A 12,019-nucleotide genomic window follows, 5' to 3' on the forward strand; every position below is an offset into this window, starting at 1 on the left:
AAGGGTAAAGCGAGCTAAAGAAAAGCCTCTGTGTTCAGATCCAGAGATGGGACTAGGATGTCCTTCAAAAAGTTTAGTGTGGTTAGCATCACATCCCATCATCCCTCCATAGCCACAGCGGACAAGGAAACCAGCGAGGGGCTTTTATTCATTATAGAAAACACGTTCTTTTTCTATATACCGACTTAACCACAAATTTTAAAAAAAAATGGTTTGTTATATATTTATATGTAGGCAAATACATACGGTCATACCCAGACACATAAAGTGTACAAACAGTCGGAGAGGGAGAAGATCCATTTTTTTTTCATCCCAACTAGGAAGCATGAACATGACAAGACAATGTAGATGGAAAGAACAAACAAAGAAGACCCACTGCAGGCTTGGGGAAGGTGCTTGGGGCCTCATTTTTAGTTCCCAGGAAAATCAATGGCACCTCTCTGACCACCACCAGCCCCTGTCAAAAGCCTCTCCCATTTACCAAATTGCCCAGGTTCAAGAAGTATATACACAAGATTATAATAATGAAGTTGTTTAGAGGGATGTTACACAGGGTAAGAGCTATCCTAGAGTTTATAACTGTTATCCAGGTACCCCATCTTCATTGTTACTTTCTCAAAATGTCCTATAATTATCTATTATTCTGCTTATTTCTCATTGCCCTGCAATATGTCTTTAGTATTACCTTACCCAAGCAGGCCTGGCCATTCTAAAATTGAAAATACCCAACCTTTCCCTCTACCCTAACCTGCTTCTTCAAGTTGCCTTCCCTTTCCCACCCTTCACATAATCCCTTAAGGGCAGTTCACATCCTGACTCCCCTGTCTACCTCCTGGCTTTCTGTCTAGAAGCAAGAACAGAGCAAGCCAAACACCAGCATGATACATGGTAGCTGTGTGAACGTGGACAAGTCACCACGTCCACAAATCAAAAGCCATCATTTCGATGGCACAGCACTGCTATTAGAATTGAAAACGGGTGTGCATGTGATCAGCCTGGCTTGGCATACACTGCAGGCAGTGATATCAAGCCAGAGTCCCATGCCCATCTATCCTCTGTCTTCTCTGTGCCTTCCCCGACTACCTTCTGCCTATGCCTTCTCTTTTTGATATCATTGCTAAAGACTTGACTCCATAATTTTCTTCCTTCTCTTGAGGAGCATTTATACTCCTCCTTCATTATCCCCCCCTGGATTATCATCTGCTCTGGTTTCTCCTATGTTCAGTACACCTTCTTGAGATATAATCATCTTAGCTTGTTCTATATCTCAGCCTCAACTTGCTATAACCTAGCTAGTATCCTCACCATCTTCCAATGGGAAGCTTTTCCACATGTAACCCAAGTTTTTTCTCTTTCACCAAGCAGCACCTAAAACATCATGTCCAGTGCCCCCACACCAACTGGACACCTAAGCCTTGATGTTTATCTCCATGGATCAAAAGAAATTTTTTGACAATTTCACCCAACTAGCCATGAGCTCTATAGCCATAGAGAATGGATTTCATGTTATAGACATATCTGCTGCCACATCAGAGGCCACAGTCAATAATGAATAAGGTCATCTTAAGCTGCCTTCTGATTGTGTGTGTGTCCATGAGCTCAGAACAGTGGTAGGCAACTCACACTATAAGAACAGTGCCCACATAAGTATAGCTCTCCAGGGGACAGGATACACCTCCAGGCTTAGGTGTGTCAACCTAGCAATGTGACAGAATATGTCCTTTGGAGTGGACATTGAAATGTAGTTCCATGGAGGCTGAGTATGGTGAGCTGAGAACAGTGACTTATTGCAGTCAGAACAGCTATTAACAGGGAATCTGTCTTAGTTAAGGTTTTACTGCTGTGAACAGACACCAAGACCAAAGCAACTCTTAGAAGGACAGCATTTAATTGGGGCTGGCTTACAGGTTCAGAGGTTCAGTTCATTATCATCAAGGCAGGAATACGCAACATCTAGCCAGGCATGGTGCAGGAGGAGCTGAGAGTTCTATATCTTCCTCTGAAGGCTGCTAGCAGAATACTACCTTCCAGGCAGCTAGGATGGGGGTCTTATAGCCCACACCCATAGTGACACACCTACTCTAAGAAGGCCACACCTACTCCAACAGGGTCATAGCGTCTAGTAGTGCCTCTCCCTGGGCAGAGCACATACAAACCATCACAGTTTCCAGTGCAACACCCCTCCAAGTCCATGGTCACAGGTATAGAGCAACTCTCTCTAGCAGAACTCAGAGGTGCCTAGGGTATATAATGTTCACTGTGACAGCACTCAGGTTCAAGTTGATAGATGCTCAAACACTGGGACAAAGATGTGAATTCTGATCCTGAGAGCTAGCGATGAGTTCTTAAGAGGGACACCAAGGGTCTTTAGGCATGTGAGCATCTGGTTTAAATGACCTTAGAGGAGGTGGCTACCACCCATACAAAGCTGGCAGAGGCAGTCCCATTTCCAGAACTGAAAAATGATTGTGACCATGAGTTCCTCATTGTGCTGTGGAGAAATACTTCCAGACACCAAGATTGGAAGAGAAGGCATTTGTAATATTTCTCATCTGACCCATATAAGGAGTGATATTTGTAGAATGGATGAACTCTCCAATGATCACCCCCAGCTCCTGGCTATCCAGGAGCTCCAATGATTCTAGGACCTCACTAATCCTGGGGATGGACAGAGCCGCAGTACGATCTTCCTGCAGCATGACTGTGGAACCTCTTTCCTCTTCTGGACTCACTGAAGAAAGCAGATTTGGAATTCATCCAGTTTGCTGTGTTCACCAATACCTTCCAAGGCTGTCTTACTCTGGATGGGTCTCCACTGTTCGATTCTTAACTCATGGCCTTTGGTAAGCAGTTATGAGACATATTTTAAGCAATAAATTCTGGAAGTTCAGGTACACATTCCTCAAGTCAAGCACTATAAAAATCTACCTCTTGGGTTCAGATCTGGTCTCCACCCTGGGTCTGCAGCCTCCATTAAAGCTGTCTTTTCTGAATCACCTGTCTGAACCAGAAGTCATGATTCTCCATGCAAGTGTGTGCTTACATGTAAGCATGTGCTCATGTGCCAGCTCCATAACCACTTCAAGTTCAGGTCTACTGCTTCCAAAATGCTTGCTTTAGTCACACACACCTAAAGGGCAAGTTTTTATTAACAGTGCAAAAAATGAAAAGAGACATGCCAATATGGGTGATGAAGAAGGAAGGAACCCAAGAAAAGACAACCAGCCAATGGCCTGGATGTGAACCCTTTGTCAAACTCATTCTGAATGACATGGACTGTAACTATTACTCACCGTACTCAAACCTGAGGCCACAGGGAACAAAAAGACGACAAAGAGAAGAAAGGCTGAACAAAGAAAGAATCACTAATATGCTCAAATTGCCTAGTCACTACAAAACATTTCCCCAGTGTGGAAAATAAGGCTCCTTTTTATTTTTGTTTGCTTTGCTTTTACTTTACCTGGTATTGATCACCAGTATCTTGAGAGTTAACTATGTCAACTAGCTTGTCTTCCACAGGAGCTAGGGAAAGAATAACCTAGAAGCATCTGTTATAGCTAAGGACTGTGCATTTTACTATTCTGCCATGTACACATCAACAGCTACATACATGAATATTTACTGAATGCCATTCAAATGAATTAGTTTGTGAATTAGTAAGTGAACAGGAAATGGTTTAAATCCCTCCATCAGTAACTATTCCCTTTAACGAACAGAAGTAGAGTTTAAATAAAGCAAAATGATCTCAAAGTCGGTATTCTGAGAAGCAGAAATATATCAACATGGCTCCTGAGTGGGTTAGTGCCATGTCCATCAAAATGTCAGGATTTCTACATTCAACTCTATAGATTAACATATGACTATGCGTGCGTTATCATTGCATCTAGTGTTCATCCAGCACCTGTGCATTCCTGACCTGTCTACAAAATCAAAGTGTATCTGGTCAGGCTACATTGGCAGTGAGCTCTCCCAATGAAAACACCATCTGCAGACTCCATGACACATGTAACATCCATTCTTTGCTACATAAGAAAGGAAAACAGAGCAATGGAATAAAGTAGCACCTCACTAGATATGGACAATTTATTTTTAAAAACTGAAGTCCTTGATTCTTGCTGCTTTTCACAAAGGGTTCTGGGAACTTCTATGAAAACACAGTTCTCCAAGGCCTTTGCTGTAAAGTTGCTGGCAGATAGAAACTTTTTAGATAACCCGTGTCAAAGCTTCTGCCAGAAATGTAAACTGTACAATAATTCTTTTATGTCTTTAGACACCTTCAACAGAAACCTTAAACACCCAAGTGTCAAAATAAGACAGATAACCCAATAAATTTGCTAGCGTAGGGACAGGGAAAACAAACACAACCTTCTGTTCCACGGATGTCTGTTAACTCGCTCTGACCACTAGCCTGAAACCTTAGTCTGCCACACATCTTTCCTGCCTGGCTGTTTATTTAGACTCCTGTAAAACCTCCTGGCACCCATTTTTAATTTTCAGCTTGGTTCTTGTCAGCTTTCTGAAAAGCATAGCAAGGCACACTTTTTAACAAAACACACACAAATCAGGGAAGGACGAGATGGGTGGTGGAGGGGTCTCCCAGCAAACTATGCACGAACCACATTCCCCATCCCATTTGTTTGTAGCAGAGTACAAGGGTTACTGATGGGGTCATTCCATCTTTCATGCTTGGGCTTAATATAGGGCTGTCCTCATAGGCAAGGCTCTGCCTCATTCAATGTTATTGTCTACAACCGTTCATAAAACTCTGTGTAAATACTCTTTGGAAATGCTGAGAGGGAAAGGGGGGGGGAAGAGGGGAGGAAAGAAAGAGTCTTTAGTGGTAGCTCATTTTATTCTGGTAGCTTCCTGTTCTTGATTCAATGATTTGAAAAAGGCCTCAAGCAATCAATCTTGTTCCTCCAAAGATGAAGAATGGTAGATTCAAGTTCAGGGATAATGATCAGATAATATTACTTTGCTTAAACCAGCCCTGGTAATTTATCAGGTGAATTACTTGTCCATCATTATTACACGCAGAGTGCTGAGGCTGGACCAGTACCTATAGTGAAGGTATTCTGTGAATCAATAACTAGAATTTGTGGTCTTCTGTGAAGTAACTGGAAAGTGCAGGCCATTGGGAGATAGAGGGTGGGTTCCCAATCCTAGAGTTTACAGGCATCTCAAAAGCATGGCAGGGGAGGGCAGGAGGTGCTAAGGATGATTGAAGTGGTTTTGCTACTTTGCAGAGAAAGCTTACTCATTAGAGCCACATGATACTTCCATACTCTCATCCCCATGCAGTCAGGAGCAATGTCTATTTCCTCAGAGCCCATTAGATAATTATGCTATCATATTCAGAAATTCCTATACTGAATGTTAACTTATGTTAAGATACAGTGACTTTCTTGAGATGGTATAATTTCTGGAGGCTTCTGGGTAAGAGAAGAAAGAAAAGAGTTGTTGATGATGATGATAATAATAATAATAATAATAATAATAATGGTTCCATGATTCCACTGTGTATGTGTATGGTGTGTGTGTGTGTGTGTGTGAAGGAAGAGATGAAAAACCCATGTGGGTTAGTGAAATGGCTCAATGGATAAAAGCACTTGCCTGTCAACTGGAGTTTAATCCTTGGTTCTTATATGATAGATGGGGAGAATCAGTCTCCAAAAGTTGTCTTCTGGCTTCCACAGATGAATAAACAAACAAACAACAACAAAAAAAAACAAGTGAAAGATCTGTATGACAAGAACTTCAAGTCTCTGAAGAAAGAAATTGAAGAAGACCTCAGAAGATGGAAAGATCTTCCATGCTCATGGATTGGCAGGATTAATATAATAATTATGGGCATCTTGCTAAAAGCAATCTACAGACTCAATGCAATCCCCATCAAAATTCCAATTCAATTCTTCATAGAGTTAGAAAGAGAAATTTAAAAATTCATTTGGAATGACAAAAAAACCTAGGATATCGAAAACTATTCTTAACAATAAAAGAACTTCTGGGGGAATCGCCATTCCTGACCTCAAGCTGTACTGCAGAGCAATAGTGATAAAAACTGCATGGTATTGGTACAGAGACAGGCAGGTAGATAAATGGAATAGAACTCAAGACCCAAAAATGATCCCACACACCTATGTTCACTTGATCTTTGACAAAGGAGCTAAAACCATCCAGTGGAAAAGAGACAGCATCTTCAACAAATGGTGCTGGTTCAACTGGTGGTCAGCATGCAGAAGAATGCAAATCCCTTCTCATCTTCGTGTAAAAAGCTCAAGTCCAAGTGGATCAAGGACCGTCACATAAAACCAGGTACACAAACTAATAGAAGAGAAAGTGGGGAAGAGCCTGGAACACACGGGCACAGGGGAAAAGTTCCTGAACAGAACACTAATGGCTTATGCTCTAAGGTCAGGAATTGACAAATGAGACTTCATAAAATTGAAAAGCTTCTGTAGAGCAAAGAACTCTGTCACTAGGACAAAATGGCAACCAATGATCTTTACCAATTCCACATCTGATAGAGGGCTAATATCCAATATATACAAAGAACTCAAGAAGTTAGACTCCAAAGAACCAAATAATCCCATTAAAAATGGGGAACAGCTAAACAGAATTCTCAACTGATGAATCTCAAATGGCTAAGAAGCACCTAGAGAAATGTTCAGAGGGAGGTGGTCATTGTGCTGTGGTGTGGACCTCTGGGCAGCATTGTCCAAGTGGCTAGGCACCTGGAAGGGTGAAGGCGAGAGGCAGATGACAAGGCTGAACATAGGTTCTGCAAGCTAAGCAGAAGGCATCGTTCCTCTGCTGACCCCTATTTGATGTCTTCCTGGAAAGATGATTGACTGCCTCCAACTAGGGAGTATTTGAAGGCTGAGTGCAATCTTATGATTAAATATTGATATAAGGCAAAAGCATTAGAGAGCCAGATACTGTTTGAAAGTTTTTAATCCCACTCCCAAGCCTCACACCCTCCACAAAAGGATGCTCTTTCTTACGCTGCTGTGCGAATCTCCATAACGAATGCATGCAGTGGCAAGTACATCACCCGGTGTGAAATGCAAAAAAGGCAAAGGGCTAAGTGGACATGAGGAAAAGGAAAACCCATTTGCAGAATACATGTGGATGGAAAACGAAGGGGGATTTCAACACACAGGTGGAGCAAGAGCTACAGGAGGAAGACTTCTTGGACTGCTGCTTCCAGGAGATGATGACCAGGACTGGTTCATCCACTGCCTCAGGCTGTGGGACACTTACAGTCGCAGTTAAATGGATTATCTGTTGGTGACAGTCATGAATCTGCAGATAATTTGAGGAAAAGTAACCCAAATCCAGATGCCAAGAAGTTTATTCCAGGAGTGAAGTACTGAGCTTTTAGAAGCGTCCAGAAAGACTTTTCTTGTCCCTGTACCTAGGGCCACAAAAAGGTGGAGCTGAAGGAGGGGTGGCAAGGGTGTGCTGTGCAGCCAGGGCAGGTTGGGTTGAGAAGGTAGTTTAACTGGATATTGTGACTCTGAGTAACTAACATGCAAGGTCTACTCTCCAAGCCTGAACATGGTTCTTCTGTTGTGCTGACTTGCTCAAAGCAGTTTCCAGTTTCTTTTATTTTCGATGAGCTCTTTGGAGTTAAGGAACTGCAGTTGTTTTTTGTTTGTTTGTTTGTTTGTTTGTTTTTGTTTTCCCCTTGTGATGAATATTGTCTGCATTTTAGCAAAATAAGCTGACCAAGGAAAACAGTGTTTAAGAAATAATTTTCCCTGCTGTGTACCTACCAGGAGCAGGGTTCCTGGAGAGTTTAAGGAATTTGCATCTGGGTGGTAAGAGAGAAAAATGTGAGATACAAACCAGATATAAGACTCAGCTCCCCATCCCCTGACATTTCATGATGAACTGGGCTACCCATGGCCCATAAAGCTCTTGTATCTTGTTCTGAACTCAACTTAACTCAACTCAAAAGCAGATTTAAAAGTTCTTGGATGAATGTAACCTTGGAGGGACGTGAGTCATATATCAGAAAAGCAGGGCTTGGGGGTGACTGTCATTTAGTGACTGCTGTTCTGTCTATGCAGCTATTGTCTCTCATCAGAGTTGCTTTGCCTTCATGATCTTCATCAGGGCTGCTTCTGGCTTCTCTCCCCCTCAGCTCTAAAAGACATAATTAGTCAAAGTCTGAGATGGGCCTTCAGTTGTGTTAGTTACATCTTGATCCTTTTGGACAGTTTTGTTTTCCTAAGTCCTTTATACCATACTGGTGTGTATCTGGTGCTTCAGAAGGAGGGATGCCTCAGCATGGGCCCACTGAAGCACCCCTTCCCCCACACCGATGTAGAACATATTCTCTAGCCTCTTTTCTCTTTTTATGATCACAACACTTTCAATATCTGATTCTTATGATATCTTAATTACCTCAAATTTTCTGTGTTTTTTTTTTCAAGGAAATACACGTTTCCAGACTAGCAAGCTGCTTAGTTCAATTTGCCTGTTTCTCGTGCCTTACAGAGTGATTCCAAGAAACTAAGTTGCTGAGAAGCCCTGCCCAAGTGCACAACAATCAGGCTTTCTGTGGACATGAAGCTGTTACTAGGTGTTACTGCTCCCACAGGCCAGCTTTTTTAGTTTCCTCGTGGTCCTGTTTAGGTGTACTCTTAGTTCTACCTGTAATTTACACGGGTTTTTGTTGATCCTCTGTGGAACTGACTTGCACCAGGAGTTGCTGCTGTGAGTAGAGGTGAAGGTGGTAGTGTCTGAGGGTGAAAGAACAAGTGTCCTGTCCTGATCAATCTCAAGGACAAGGGACTTGGGAGGATTGATAGTGCTGTGGCTTCTGTGTGGCTATCACTGTGCTGTATGACAGATCTGGAAAGATCATACAGCACCTAGGATTCCATCAGATCAGTATGTAGATATGGACAGAGACTGGAAGGAAAGGACTGAGGTCTGGAAAGTTGAAAGTTTCCCTTTTTTATATGAAAAGGTTTGCTGAGTTTCCATTTTGTCTTGGTGCCATGGATAGAACCCAGAGTCTCTTTTGTGCCAGGTGAGTCCTAACTTTGAGCTGTTCTTGATTTGAACCCCCTTGATTTGAACACAGCCCCAGCAGTTAAACACAGACATCCCTCTTTTACCTATTTGAGTCTCATAGGATGGCATCTTGTGAAACTGGCCTCCCACTCAGGTCACATCATAGAGAGCAGCTCAGGGAACTTGTATGGCCACACACGCATATAAATTCCCCAAACCTCTCCACCAAGAGAGAATGAGAGTAGGAACTCCTTCTGGAAGAACTTTATTCCTGCTTAAGCTTTTAGCTTGGCTTGACACCTCTAATAAGGAGAGGAGGGGTATGGGTAGGATATTATTCTTTCTCTTGTAGTCTCCATGAGGTCAGAATATATCAGGCTTGCAGGGAGATCCTTGAGAATCTCTGTCTGCATAGCACACATTCCTCTGAGTACCTGTCTGGAAAGCTTAGGCAAACCGGAGGCTGCTTTGTTCCATCCTTGTGGCTTTCTTCCATCCTTAAGTTTCGCTCTTTGGAAGCCAAGCTGCTAGGGATGGTCCCTAAACCTGACTCCCTCCTGCTGTGCTGGCTCATTTTATTAGGATGTCATTCTCTACTCTGGATTCAGGATTGGTTACTGTTGGGTATACCTGGAATCCAAGGGCTGGTGTGTTGAGTCCACCTCAGTGGGACAGGGTGCTGACTGTAGGCTTGGGATACAGCCAGAGAACTGGTCCTTAGTAATGTATAGAATGACATATTCCTGTGACCCAACTCTTCTACCATCTAATGTTGTGAGGAAGCACAATTGTACCCTAGACTACAGGCTCAGCCCCAATGAGAAGAGTTTTGGGTTGTTTTTTTCCCCCCTTGGAATTCTCAAACTCAAATTGCTGTGTAAATTCTTATACAGCAATAGAAAGCATTCTAAATAGTTAAAAAATAAAGTTCAACATTCTTAGTCATCAGGGAAGAACAAATCAAAACAACCCTGAGATTCCACCTCACATCAGTCAGAATGGCTAAGATCAAAAACTCAGGTGACAGTAGATGCTGGCAAGGATGTGGAGAAAGAGAAAGACTCCTCCATTGTTGTTGGGGTTGCAAGCTGGTACAACCACTCTGGAAATCAGTCTGGTGGTTCCTCAGAAAATTTGACATAGTACTACCTGAGGACCCAGCTATACCACTCCTGGGCATATACCCCAAAGATTCTTCAACATATAACAAGGACACATGCTTCACTATGTTCATAGCAGCCTTATTTATAATAGCCAGAAGCTGGAACGAACCCAGATGTCTTTCAACAGAGGAATGGATATAAAAAATGAGGTACATTTACACAGTGGAGTACAACTCTGCTATTAAAAACAATGACTTTGTGAATTTCTTAAACAAGTAGATGGAACTAGAAATTATTATCCTGAGTGAGGTAACCCAGTCACAAAAGAACACAAATGGTATGTACTCACTGATAAATGGATATTAGCCCCAATGCTCAGAATACCCAAGATACAATTCACAGACCACATGAATTTCAGAAGGAAGATCAAAGTGTGGATGCTTCAGTTCTTAGTAGGGGGAACAAAATACTCATAGGAGGAAATACGGAGAATAAGTGTGGAGCAGAGACTGAAGGAAAGGCCTCCAGAGACTGTGCTACCTGCGGATCCATCCCATATATAGATACCTTGCCCAGACATTCTTGCAGATGCCAAGAGGTGCTTGCTGACAAGAACCTGATATAGCTGTCTCCTGAGAGGCTCTGCCAGAGTGGCTCTGCCAGAGCCTGACAAATACAGAGGTGGATGCTCACCGCCAACCATTGGACTGAGCACAGGGTCCCCAAGGGAGGAGTTAGAGAAAGGACTGAAGGAGCTGAAGGGGTTTGCAACGCCATAGGAAGAAGAACAATATCAACCAACCAGGCTTCTCAGAGCTCCCAGGGACTAAACCACCAACACATGGAGGGACCCATGGCTCCAGCTACATATGTAGCAGAGGATGGCCTTGTTGGTCATAAATGGGAGGAGAGGCCCTTAGTCCTGTGAAGGCTCCATGCCCTAGTGTAGGGGAATGCCAGGGCTGGTAGGCAGGAGTGGGTGGGTGGATGGGGAAGTACCTTCATGGAATCAGGGGGAGGGGGGATGGAATAGGAAGTTGCTTGAGGGGAAACTGGGAAAGAGGATAACATTTGAAATGTAAATAAATAAATATCCAATACAAAAGAATAATTAATTAATTAATTAAAAATAAATCCAGCTTTTTTCCTGTTATTAACTGCTGTTCCCATTTTAAATTATTTTTTCTTGATAATTTTTGTATTTATATCTGAGCAGATATATATGTATATATCTAAATATATATGGATGAATCTGTTTATGTTATATATAACTAAACATTCATTTTAATAAAGAAAGGATCTTGTTATATTTGTTATACAGCATGTTTTTCTCTTGTATATATATTGTCAAGTCAGTATATATCTAATTTTCCCCCCATGGCAGCATAGTATGCTGCTTAAAAAATATAACACGTTTTATTTAATTAATTGCCCAACTGGAGGATGTGGAGAAAGAGGAACACTCCTCCACTGCTGGTGGGGTTGCAAATTGGTACAACCACTCTGGAAATCAGTCTAGCGGTTCCTCAGAAAACTTGGCACCTCACTTCTGAAAGATCCTGCTATACCACTCCTGGGCATATACCCAGAGGATTCCCCAGCATGTAATAAGGATACATGTTCCACTATGTTCATAGCAGCCCTATTTATAATAGCCAGAAGCTAGAAAGAACCCAGGTATCCCTCAACAGAAGAATGGATGCAAAAAATGTGGTATATCTACACAATGGAGTACTATTCAGCCATTAGAAACAATGAATTCATGAAATTCTTAGACAAATGGATGGAGCTGGAGAACATCATACTAAGTGAGGTAACCAGTCTCAAAAGATCAATCATGGTATGCACTCACTAATAAGTGGATATTAGCCTGGAAAACTGGAATACCC

General features: G+C 42.3%; 1 pseudogene; it reads left to right on the forward strand.

Annotated features, from left to right (window-relative positions):
• The first annotated feature begins 7,029 nt into the window (after positions 1-7,029).
• On the forward strand, positions 7,030-7,376 carry LOC127680280 (polyadenylate-binding protein-interacting protein 2B-like; annotated as a pseudogene).
• The last annotated feature ends 4,643 nt before the right edge of the window (positions 7,377-12,019 follow it).

This window comes from Apodemus sylvaticus, chromosome 3 (assembly GCF_947179515.1).
Source record: "Apodemus sylvaticus chromosome 3, mApoSyl1.1, whole genome shotgun sequence".
Taxonomy (NCBI): Eukaryota; Metazoa; Chordata; class Mammalia; order Rodentia; family Muridae; genus Apodemus; species Apodemus sylvaticus.